Consider the following 13,287-nt stretch of genomic DNA (forward strand, 5'->3'; position numbering starts at 1 on the left):
GAGGAGAAGTGTGGCAGGCAGATGTGCGGCCTGGTGAGGGGGCGGGAATGCGAGCCTGGTGGGGGCAGGCGGATTACGGAGATGCTCGTGCAAATATACATTAAAAAAAAACTGCCATCTCGGCGATCTTGTAGAGGTGGTTCGGACAGGCAAGTAGTGTGGATGGAGGGATGAGTGGGTGGGAGTGACGGCACAAGGTGATTATTACACAAAACACGCAAATAAAGCTGCAGAAGCGTGCAAATATACATTTTTAAAAAACGGCAATCTCGGCGATCTTGTAGAGGTGGTTCGGACAGGCAAGTAGTGTGGAGGGACGGATGAGTGGGTGGGGAGTGACGGCACAAGGTGATTACACAAAACACGCAAATAAAGCTGCAGAAGCTAAGTAAACAGAACACTTAGCAGAGGGAGGCCAACAAAGAAAAACAAGAGCGGCCGGGAAGCGGCCAGGAAACTAAGTACGGCCGGCCACATAATTAGGGGAGGAGAAGTGTGGCAGGCAGATGTGCGGCCTGGTGAGGGGGCGGGAATGCGAGCCTGGTGGGGGCAGGCGGATTACGGAGATACTCGTGCTTGTGTGGTCACGTGACCCGCTTTGTGGCCACTTGACCTCACATGCACTGTGAAGAAACGCCAGTGGTTTCACTAGCCGATCGAGCACTTGAATTCGATCCTATCCATTCCTGCGGAATGGGACAGGCTCGACCTAAAAACCTATCATGTGGGTTATATACAAGAGCAAGATATGGTTCCTGCCCCCTATGAAATTTTACTAGCTGATAAGCCTGGACTGTCTGCAATTTCTTTGAATCAGATTCCCGTATTGCCTCTTTGGTTTTGAGAAGCTTTTCAGTTACTATCACTTGGTCCCGTTTAGTAATAATTTGAGGGTTTGAAAATAGAGTTCCACAACCAATTCCCTCTAGAGCCTCTTTCACGTATTTTAGCCACGGAATTGAGCTGCCTTTTTCCCTACCCAAGCAATCTAAAATTATTCGTTGGGTCAGGGTGGCTTCCTGGTTGACCCATATTTTTAACCAGGCCACCACAGGCCTTATTTGTGCTTTATCTTTCAAAAATGTACAGCCCAGTTCCTTGTGTACTATATAGGACGATGTGCCCTGTGGAACTTTAAGAAGCCTCTTCAGGTATTTATTTTCCTGTCTTTGCAAACTATCTACGTTCCCTATTCCCCACAGCTCTGCTCCATATATCGCTTTCGCGATAGAGACAGAGTTGTAGAGGGTCATCATTTGTTCAGGAGACCAGCGTCCTAAACGGCGACCAAAATTCATAATTCTACCAGAGCTTGCTGCTAATTTATTTCCATGTCCCTCAATTAGGGGTTTAAAAGTTAAGTTCTTATCAAATAAAATGCCCAAAATAAAAAAGACTGAACTTTTTCCAAAATCGTTGAGCCTATTCTATAATTAAAATCTTTCCCCTTACTTTTAGAGCCCACCTCCATGACATATGATTTTGTTAAGTTGGCAGATAGATCTAGGCCGTTCATGAACTCAATGAACCCGTCAATTAGACGCTGCAGACCCAGTGGCGTGCGTGCCAGCAGGACCGCCTCATCTGCATAGAGCAGGACCGGCACTGATCTATCTCCTATCCTTGGGGAGTCCACTTGTAAACTGGTTAAAACATTTTCAAGCCCATTTATATATATTGAAAACAGAAAGGGTGCTAAAATACATCTTTGTCTTACCCCGCTGGTACATTTAAAGGATTCGGTCAAGCCCCCCTCTTGATTATACCTCACTTTGGCCGTTTTATTGTGGTGGAGGGTTCTCAAGATGTGAATGAGACCAACATCAACGCCTAGACCCAAGAGTATGGCCCACAGCTTCGAGCGATTTACACAATCGAAGGCTGCCGCCAGATCCATGAAGGCCAGGTACACTTTTTCATTGCTTGCCACTGTATATTTTGTGACCAATAAATATAAATTTAAACACTGGTCAGTGGTAGATCGGCCTGCCCTAAAGCCATATTGTACTTCTGTCAGAATACAATTCTCTTCTTCCCAACACATAAGGCGATTCAAGATGGCCCTGCCCATTACCTTTACAGTTACATCTATCAATGAGATGGGCCTGTAACATTGTGGGTTGTCCCTATTGCCTTTTTTAAAAATAGGGACAATTGTGGCCGTCGACCAAGAGCGGGGAAGTCCTGATACTATGGCGGCATTAATAACTCTCGTCAATATCGGGGCCCACAGTTCTCTATTACTTAAGTATAGGTCCGGTGGGATCCCTTCTGGCCCTGGTGCCTTGTTACGAGTGAGGCCTCTAATGCCCCCCTCAATCTCCTGTAGGGAGAAAGTATTAATTTCTATATTTGTCACCCTGCCCACATCCTGCTCTCCCTCCTCCTGGGTACCTCGATTGTATAGCCCAGAGAAGTGTTCCACCCACTGCTCGGGCAATACATTCGATGCTACACGGGGGCTATCATCTTCTTGAAAGCAGGGTCTATTTATTATGGACCAAAACATTGAAAGGTCACTTTTTTCCACAAGCCTCCCTCAGATCTTCCCAGGTCTCCATTTGGAGGGCATTTTTCCTACGCTTGACTTCTTGGGCTACTCAGATCCTATACTCTGGCTGGTTGTACAAGTAACTCTGTGGTTCCTTGGTGTGACCTGTAGCATAGTTTGAGAGGCTTTTTGCTTTTGGGATGTTAATTGTAGGCTTTACTTACTATAAAGGCTGTTTCAATTCATTGTCTGAAGGAATTTCATAATATATATTGGAAACATTTTATATCATAACTGCTGTCGGGCAATGAGAATATAAGTCTGGTGCAACCTGTCTGCTCTCTGATTCTGTAAATTCTATGCATTTGAGCAGTAGAATAGCTGTATGCGCCTGTAGGAGTTGTCTAGTACTGTTGTCTATGACATGAGACTGAGATTTGTATAACGTTTGATTTTTTCCATCCTGCACCCTTTGAAGGCAGAGCCTCAGAATCGACCAAGAAAGGAGAAGGAAATATGATTTGAGGAAATACACATATTCTGCTAAACGATAGGTCATGTGACGTATACTGACTGCTGCTTAACTGCTTGTCCTTCTTAAATGTCTGACCAAATTTGTAGGGACATTTTGATGAAATATGCATTGTTTTGCCACCACTTTTACAAATCCTTCTTAAGGAGGACAAACACCACCGACCCCTGCTAGAGAAAAGGCATCCTACAAAATATTGAAGTGTTTCATTAGCTCCTGTTCAGAACCTCTGGATTTTTAGACCACTGATGTGAAAAGTCTGTTAACCATTCATCAGTTTTTTTTCTCTAAAAATATTTTCCCGAGCCTCCTCTCCTCTCCACCCGGCAAAAAAATGGGGCTCAGTCACTTTTTTTACTGGCTCACAATCCAATTAGAGGCACATATTTAAGTAGAATCACTTTAAAGGAATAACAGCTGTTACTGTAGGCGGGTTGCAGGTGTTTCTGCTAAAGGTGTGGGGGAAGGGGTGAAGGGGGCAGTGCCAATACTGAAGTGGCCTGATAATTAAAATTTGAGCACTGGCACTTTTTAGGTCGAGCCTAAAGGTAGCGAGCATGCACTGCTCGCTCTGCGAGGCATCCTGTATTGGAGTGTGCATTGGAAACCCCTCCCACTCTCTGCCCATATTTGTCATTGGCCAGTGTCATTATCGTTCGTAAATGCTGGCTTCTGATTCGTAAATATGCTTGTTAGTCCCTCCTTGGTACCGCCTTGTCTGCATATAATGACTGTCTGCATATAACTACTGGACCTTTTACATGGCTTGTTACATGGTCTGCCCTATAAGTGTGTGAGCACTATTATGTTTATTGACTAATGGAAACAATGGCTGCTGCTTTTTGTATTTGCAGCGTGCCCACACAGGTCAATGGTAGCCGCTTTTCGTATAGAACGCTAAGCCGCTCTTACTCTAAAAGTGGCTGCCCCCTACCCCCACCGTACTCACTGCACAATGGCAAGCCTTTTTAGGGCTCGCCCCTTTCCTATTCCGCAGGAATAGGAAAAGAGCCCTAATGCAGCCAAACCATACTTAAGGCCAAGGGCTCTCCAGCGGATTTTGGGAAGTGCACACCTCGTGCACGAGCTTGCCGCCTGCCTCTACATCAAAGCCATCTGTTGCTTTGCGCTCGGCCTCAGGCCGGCATTTCTCCTCCCCTAATTATTCACTGCATGGCCGGCCGGCACATCAAAGGCTGCTGCTCCCCATGCGTCTCGTCACCCTTCCTCCCTTGCTTCCAGTTAGAGCCTTGGTTTCCTGTTGCTTGTTGAGTAAACGGTCAACTTAAAAAAAAAACCAATTGCACGAGATACCAGCAGAAGACTGATGCGCACTAAAAGCATGTTGCTGAGAGACATGCTTTCTCATTTGCGAGGTGTGCCTTTGCATAAAAAAAGCTACAGAAGGTACCAGCAAACCGCCTTTTACTCTGTCATGGAATTTCACAAACCTTCATGAAAAAAGCTGCGATTTTGCACACCCGTTTCCACCAGTTGTGCTTTCTTTGTTCACATTCGTGTTCTTTCTTTATTCCCTTCTTCTTTTACCCACGCCCTATTGAGGCCTTTTCTGTTCTTCCCATTGTGTCAGTGCTCCTCTTTTCCGGTTTCCACTCCTCGATTCCCCTATTTAACCATCTTTCTAGCCTCTCTGCTCGCCCCATTCTTTCCCGTCTGCCTATCCCACCCTAACCACTGTTCCTCCTCCCTCTCCCCATAACTAATCTTCTTCCCCTTTACCCAAACTCTCCCCTCCCCCGTCTCGCTCTCACCCTCTCTATCAGTCACCCTAGGCCACGGATCAACAATTCAAATTGGAGGAAAGGTTTGCCTGCCCGGTAGCCTTTGCGACGGCTCTTAACATTATTAGAGCAGATGCCACGCACCCAGCGAGACAGATAATAATACAAATAAGTATTGATCTGACTACCACCTTCCGTTTCCCCTTCCAGTATATTTGACACTTTCCATCCGTCTATCCCCCATTGCTGGACCCCTCCCCTGCTTCTCCTCTGGGAGCAGGGGCGTAGCTACCATTGGTGCAGCAGGTGCAGTGACACCGGGACCTATTGCACCTTGATAAATGTTGCATTTTACTGCCACATCAGCATAGGGAGCATGTTCCTTCCATGCAGCAGGGCCAATGGCATCCTTCTACACCACCGCTTCGGAGAGAGGGATTTTACTCTCTGAGTCTATCCCGAGTCTTTCTTCTTGTGTCATTGTCCTACTCGTGGGTCTCTCCATCTCTGGATTGCATGATCTCTTTTTAACCCTTACGGTTTTTCATTTAGTAGTATTTATTGCTATTCTAGACGAGCTTGGTGTTTTATCACACAACTGAATGGTGCAAAGTTTACCGACCTCACAAGGATGAGAGGCTGGGAGGGGCACTTGGGCTCGAACCTACGACCTTCAGACTGCACGTGCATGCCTGCCATTCATTTTGGTGCGTTGGTGTAAAGAGCTATCATTTGCGCCTTGTCTTGTCTCTCTTTTACCGCCTCTCGCTATTGCCCTTCGCCGCCGCTCTTTTCTCTCCATCGCTCCCGCTGTCCTCCTCTCTCTCCCTCTCTAGCTGTCTCTGTTGCATTGTGTTCTCACTGCCAAGATCAATCTCTCTCATGCCTTTTCGCCTCTCTCCTGATGTCTCTGTTTTAGCCCTCTCGCTCCCTCGGCCTGTTGAAAATCCTAGCAGTCCCATATTATCTCTCTGCACTGTCTCTCCCTGTTCTGCTCTGTCTGCGTCGCTCTGTCACTCTCTGCTCAAGTCACTCGTTGGTATTCCTCTGCACCCTCTCATCCTCTCTCTGTCCCACAGTCTCTCTTCCTCCCTTTATCTCGCTGTTGTCTCTAGCTCTCCGCTTCTCGCCCAAACCGTTATCGCCCGACTTTGTCCTGCTAACTCCCTGGGTAGACTCCCCCTCTATTCTATTGCCCCTTCATTCCTAAATCTTTGCCTTCCTCTAATTCGTTCTCCGTGTCTCGCAACCCCATCTCGCCCCCGTGCTTCTCAACCATTCTCTACTGTTCTTTACCCCTTTCTTGCTCTCCCTCTCTTCTCCAGCCCCCTCCCTCCCTCCCCCGCAGACTCTCTGTTCGGGCAGTCTCTAACTCTCTCTCATCTCTTCATCATCCTCTCTTTTTTTGCTGTTTCTAGCTCAACCCCTCAGCGCTGCGGCCTGACTTGTATGTTATCAGATGTTTGGGTAGCGCCCATTCCACCTTCAGGCTGTCAAGTCGCTGGGGCTCGCTTTTAGCACTCATGTATGGGAGTGAGATAACTACTTTTTTTTAGGGCTCGTCCTAATAATTCCACAAGGAATAATAGGTTCACATCCATCCCCCCACTCCATCCATCCATCCCTGCACCCCATCCATCCATCCCGCACTCCATCCATCCATCCATTCCCCCGACTCCATCCATCCCTCCCCGCCCCACACTCCATCCCTCCCCCGCCCCACACTCCATCCCTCCCCCGCCCCACACTCCATCGCTCCCCCGCCCCACACTCCATCGCTCCCCCGCCCCACACTCCATCGCTCCCCCGCCCCACACTCCATCCCTCCCCCGCCCCACACTCCATTCCTCCCCCGCCCCACACTCCATCCCTCCCCCGCCCCACACTCCATCCCTCCCCCGCCCCACACTCCATCCCTCCCCCGCCCACACTCCATCACTCGCCTACACTCCATCCCTCGCCCACACTCCATCCCTCGCACACACTCCATCCCTCGCCCACACTCCATCCCTCGCACACACTCCATCACTCGCCCTCTTGCCCTGCCTCTATCTCTCACCCTGCCTCTATCTCTCACCCTCCCTCTATCTATCTTTCGCCCTCCCTCTATCTATCTATCGCCCTCACTATCCATCGCATCACCACAGCATCACTCAGGGGCACTACAACATCACTATGCGCTACCAGAGCATCACTGAACGCCAAGCATCACTCATCGCCGCCACAACATCATTCAGAGCCACCACAGCATCAATCTGTGCAACCAGTTAACAACAACTGATTCAAATATGTTCTCTCAATGTTTCAAACTTTATTACAAATGTCCCAATTTTTTTTTTATATTTCACTTCTGTTCTTGTATTTTCATCACAATAAAATACACTAAACATAATCTTCCAAAAAGTTATTTGCAAAAGTTTAAGCTATTGCCATTATAAATTACAATAACTTTTATTTAAGTATTAAATATTGAAAAAAATACAACCCATTGTTATTTTTAATAATAATACATCTAAGTCATGTAAATACAACACATATTGCATTACAAATGCTATAGGTGTCACGTTTGCAAAAGTTAACACTATTGGCATTGTAAATGACAAAGTTATTAATTTTGCTATTTTCAAAACAAAAACATAAATAAAAAATGTGTCATTTACAATACTAATACCTCTAACTTTACTAATGCGAGCCCTATTGCATTGCAAATGCTTGTTTTCTATTATTACTTTTTAGAAGAACGTGGCATCTACTTCAGGGACATTGCACGTTCTTTCACCTTTTATTTTTCTTTTATATATTTGCATGCTGGACGCCTCGCCAGCTATAGATAAACTGCACTCAGTTTCATTTTTTTATTTTTTTTAGTTTACTTGTGAGTGAAGCACCCACTTCAGGGCCACCGCACTCTGTTTAATATATTTTAAAACTATAATGTTAAGCACAGCGCCTGCTTCAGGGACACCACCCTCTTTCTTTTTAAACTTTAATGGTGAGCGCGGCGCCCACTGAAAGGACTCAGTGCTCTGTTTCTTTTTTTACTTTATTGGTGGGCGCGGCCCCCGCGCTCTATAATACAAAAAGGTCTTGCTTTGTCCGAAGTTTGACCTATTGGTATTGTAAATGACAATGTCTTTTAATATTATAAACGGCATTGCAATGTACAATGCCAATAGCTCAAAATCTCGCTATTGAGAGACCAACTGCATTGTAAATGCGTGGTTAAATGAAGCATTGACAACAGCACACCACATCCTACATAACACAGGCCTCATGTCAGACACACACTTCCACTTAAACACTCCCGTAGAGTAGTAGTGTGCTAACTCTTCCACAAATATGCTTTGGAATGTCATCAGGGGTCTGAGTAAATATATATATATATATATATATATATATATCGCATATTTTTTTCTTTTGGTCTCTGTTCTGTGTTGGGAAAATATAATTATTTTTTTATATTTTGATCTTGTACAAACCCTGTTACTAAAGAAAACAGTATACAAACAATTCCGTTCCTATAATTGTAATATAACCCAAAGGTAAAGAGGCTATAAAATACATAAATAATCATATTGCATAAAAAGAAAGAGTTGAAATCAAATTATTGCTTAATTCCAGTGTAAGTCAGTATGAAATTATTTTTACATCATGTGAAATAAATTAGGCTATTGAGTTAGAGCAGCGGAACATGCTCAGTAATTTGATTGGAGCTATCAAGGAATACAAATATTTGTATGAGACACCAGAGCTCTCCCGGCCAGATCACAAATATTGGTAAATGACTTGTTAAGGTAGAAAGCTTCGGGATCGCTCGGAAATGCAATTGAACAACACTTTGCAGAATTGCTTGCTGAGATGATCCGTTTTGGAAGGTAAGCTGTTGTGCTTTTTCATGAACTCATGTGATTTCACAAGTCTCCCACATGGTTGGGGACAAGGTATTTGTCTGTGAAAAATAATATTTATATTTTCTCCCTAAACGCCAGACTACGGGTCCAGGCATACACTCTTACTTGCTAAGATATGAATTCTTTGTTTGGAAATAATTACATTCTCAGTAGGAAAACACAGTTAGACATTATAGTTCTAGCTCAACAACACGCCTGTCTGCTTACCTATTGTTACCAATTCTTTAAATACACAAAGAGTGGGTATTGGCCCCTCCCAATGTAGAATTTTTCAATCACCTCATGGTATAGAATTCATTGTATCATTCTGCCTCCTATAGAGTACTTGCATTGCTTTGCATAAGGGACTGTTTTACATCTCTTCGGAACACTGATTTACCACATATGAAATACTTATCCTCATAGATGCATTGTCTTGAGATATCCATACTAATATTATAAGGAGAGAGCCCAAACCTTTGAGGCGGGTAATCTCAGGAACCACGGCACCAGTCACAACACCCAATGCAGCGTTGGAAAGGGCAGTTGCAGCAGAAGGACATAGGCTATGCAGACGGCCACCATATATATATATATATTTTTGCAGAGTTTTATATAGCGTGAACTTGACCCAAACTGAATCAGGTATCAGAGCGCTTTACATAGCGCCAGTTACGTTACATGAGGACACACATTCATTTTTGTTAGGCACGGGGAGATTAAGTGATTTGCCCAGAATCATAGGATGTTTGGCGTCGTTGCCAAGTCTCAACCCCAGATCCCCAGGTCCAAGGTCGAGCACCTTAGCCGTTAGGCTAACTCCTCTATACATTTAAAAAGGTAAAAGAACCGTGCCAGCAAAGTAGTCCCTTGTGGGCGTGTCTGCGTTGTGCTGTGGGCGTGGGCTTGGGGCGTGACTAACGCTGGGGGTGTGTGGGACGGCCATCACATCGTGGGCTGTTGGCGTGTGCGGGGGGCGTGACAACCGCTGGGAGCATGACAACCGCTGGGGGCGTGTGTCCGCCCTTCATGCCATGTGAGTCGTACATAAAAGCGCCAATTACGTTGCTGCGCAGCATCAAGGGGCACGCTGGGGGCGTGAGAAACACTGGGGGCGTGTGTCCGACCTTCATTCCATGTGAACGCAATTGCACCGCATCAAGGGGCACGCTGGGGGTGTGAGAAATGCTGGGGGCGTGTGCTACGTTCCACCCTTCATGCCATGAGGGTCGTACAATAATCAGAAGTTCGTCTGCTGTGGCCGTGTGCTGGGGGCGTGACAAACGAGTTCACCTGGAGGCCTGGTAAGTAACGTTACTGCAGCCTCTCCTGCGCGCTGTTACTGAACTCTCTCATTCAACGAAATTACACACGCCTGCTACCATCAACCAGGGCTCTAGCCGGGCTCAGACGGCGGATCAGTACACTAATTACACGCGCCTGATAACATCAACCAGGGCTGCAGCTGGGCCTCAAGCGGTGAACCACGCTCCTGCTAACATGAAACAGGCCTACATCTGGGCCTCAAGCGGGGGAACACGCAAATGAGCGGGGACAATTACTGCAGCCTCTCCTACTCGCTGTCACTCAACTCTCTCATTAAACGGATTTACCCGCGGCTGATAACTCTCTCATTCAACGACATTACAAGCCCCTGCTAACTTCAACCAGGGCTGTAGCCGGGCTGGGGCGGCGGATCACTACACCAATTACACACACCTGCTAACATCAACCAGGGCTGCAGCTGGGCCTTCTCCGTCCCTAATCTAATGATACAACATTTTTTGTCTACCACGAGATTTTAAAATAAATTGCCCTTGCCAAATGCACACATTACACACATTCTATTTCATACCCGGACAACGTCGGGACGGGCTGCTAGTATATATATATATTTGTTTTTTCCGTTTTTTTTTTATTGCAGCACGCTTTTTTATGTTTTAGTCAGGACTCAATGTGCAAGGCTGCCATGTTGGCTTTGCCAATGCGTGTTTCTTTGGGCAAGCACATCTCATAAGTCAGTGCACATTTTCATGAAAAAATGTTTTGTAGTTTTTTTAAAACTGGAATGAAGTACTGTGTAAGAGGTATTTTGAACATACATGAATTAAGTTTTTGTTTTGTTAACCTCCATTAACGATCCGAAATTTTGGATTTAGAACACCACATCCCACAAAATCAGGATTTGGGTATTTTCCGCCCATACATATTTACTCTGATGGAAAGTCCACGAGTATGGTTGCATTTTCATTGTAGTAAGTCTGATTCATGGTGCCTGATCTGTGCTAAATTTAATAATGTAGTTGCTGGTGGGGCCCACCGGCGCTCTTTTGGGGACTGGCACTTATGTTTCCTCATTAGACAGTGACCGCAAGCAAGAGAGAAAAACCCACACAAAGGGGAATGAAGTAGGAAGAGAAAGACAGAAAAAAGTTTCAACAGGAGAAAGCAGTACCCCCCAGAAGTGAGTTCAACGGGCAGGTATTGTCTGATAGTGGATGGTAGAGCCATGAGGTCGATTCAAGACTATGCAGCCTTGGATATGTAAAAGCACCGACCACAGGTTTCTGAACAGAGCTTAGGACATGGCACTCCTTCTATAAGGTATTATGTACTAGGCCGATGTACGATGTTTTGCTGTCACAAATCCTGCAATATGCAAAATCGAAGAGTTTGCAATTGCAGAACGGTGCTTTGAGATGTACACAACCCCTTTCTTCCTGACTTGTAAAAGAGCTTCTATGACCTTTTGCGAATTGCAATTAGGAGTGGGCTTGAAGTTGGTGTTGCCCTCTGAATTGCGCGCCACAATGGGACTTATCAATAGGTTGTGATTGCAACTGTGGTCACAAACCATCAATCAGATACAAGCACCCAAGTTGAGGTGCTATTTGATTGACAATGGGGAATTGTATCTATTAGTCCTCGTAGGACATGCTTAAGGGGAGAACAACATTGCATGCTTTCCCCTGATGTCTTCCCTAATTGGAAACATATTTTATCTGAAAGAAACACGTAGTGATGGATTCCTTACCTTAGAATTACCCCCAGGCGCCAGACTGGATCCGGAAAGTTTTTTTGTCAGCAGTATCCCTGCACGTCGGTAGGAGTTGTCATGCGGTTCTGCGTGCGTCGTTGGCGCCAGGATGACGTGGCCAGAGGTACTTAGACACGCCCACGCGTGCTGACATCAGTTCTTTCTTTTTCCACACTAGCAAGCGCAGATCTGGGAAGAGCAAGTACCGCCAGTCACTTTTTGACTGCGTTTTTCGAGGCCTTTTACCTCATCTTTTTGAGTTGATCGACTCCTGGTGTCGTTGGGATGCCCGGGTTCAAGAACTGTGGTGACTGTCACAGAATGATGTTGGTGACGGACCCACACCGCATGTGTCTCTACTGCCTGGGGCGTGACCACGACCCCAAGTCGTGCCCCGACTGCCGGGCCATGGCGCCGAAGACTTTGCAAGACCAGTCCCGAAAGTTGTTTGAAGACCGGCAGTCAGCTCCATGCCGTTCGAGGTCCCAGTCCCGTGGGAGGTCGAGGGACCAGTCGCAGAGTCATCACCATCGTTCTTCTGGATCTAAGTCTTCGCACTGGGGTCAGGTAAGTTGAAGCATTCCAAGGAGAAGTCGAAGAAGCATCGTCGCTCTTCGACTTCCCCTCATCCGTCGCGGCTGAGGGTGCTGGTGGTGCCACCCCCGCGGCTCCAGCAGAGCCTGTGAAGTCGCCCCCAGTCTACCCCCCCTTCCCGGGTGCAAGTGCAACGCCTGCCCCGGTGCAAGAGTTTCTTGCTGCCATGGCCCAACTCTTTGGGCCGTCTGGCCCCGCCTGCGGGCCATGCGGGCCCAACTGGGGGTCCTGCTTTACCATCTCCGGTGGCTCCGGCCCCGACGCCGCAGGCACACCCAGGATCCAGGATCAGATCTCGATCAACGTCGGTTGACCTAGTGACACCTCCACCAGCGCCGATCTCCCACTTCCAACATTGCCCACTCCTCGGGACGATGTCATCCCCAAGTTCAGGCCAGACCCAGACACGGTGCCGGATCGACGATGCCTGACGCCGATACCAACGCCGATGGGCCCTTTTGTGCCCTATGTCACTCCTCCTTATTTTGAGCCTGTTCCACAGACTTCGAAGGAAGAGGAGGACTGGGAGGGGTCTGAGGACCCTCTAGCACAGGACTGTGCTTATGATCCGGACTGGGCAGAGGACTTGAGGGAGGCCAGTGGTCTTGACACCTCACCTGACCTTGGCATGCTGTCTCCTCCTACCGTGGCTACGGAGGAGGGAGCCAGTTACACAGTGGTGTTGCGTAGGGCAGCTGAGGCTCTCCACCTCGAACTCCCTACGATGGCCGTCAGGACTAATCTCCTGACAGAAGTGCTCCAACCTGCGGCTACCTCTCCGAAGCACTTTCTGACGTTCTCTTGGACACCTGGTCCAGGCCCAACACAGGGGCTCCTGTGGATAGGAACGTGGCCCGACGCCATCGCCCGGCACCGGGCGACCCCCTCTTTCTTCCCCAACACCCCACCCCTGAGAGCTTGGTTGTCCAAGCCTTTACATCCCAGAGCGCGTTCCTTACCACACCTCCAGATAGGGAATCCAAGAAGCTGGATCAGTTTGG

The sequence above is a fragment of the Lissotriton helveticus genome, chromosome 3_1, assembly GCF_964261635.1.
Source record: "Lissotriton helveticus chromosome 3_1, aLisHel1.1, whole genome shotgun sequence".
NCBI classification, from domain to species: Eukaryota; Metazoa; Chordata; class Amphibia; order Caudata; family Salamandridae; genus Lissotriton; species Lissotriton helveticus.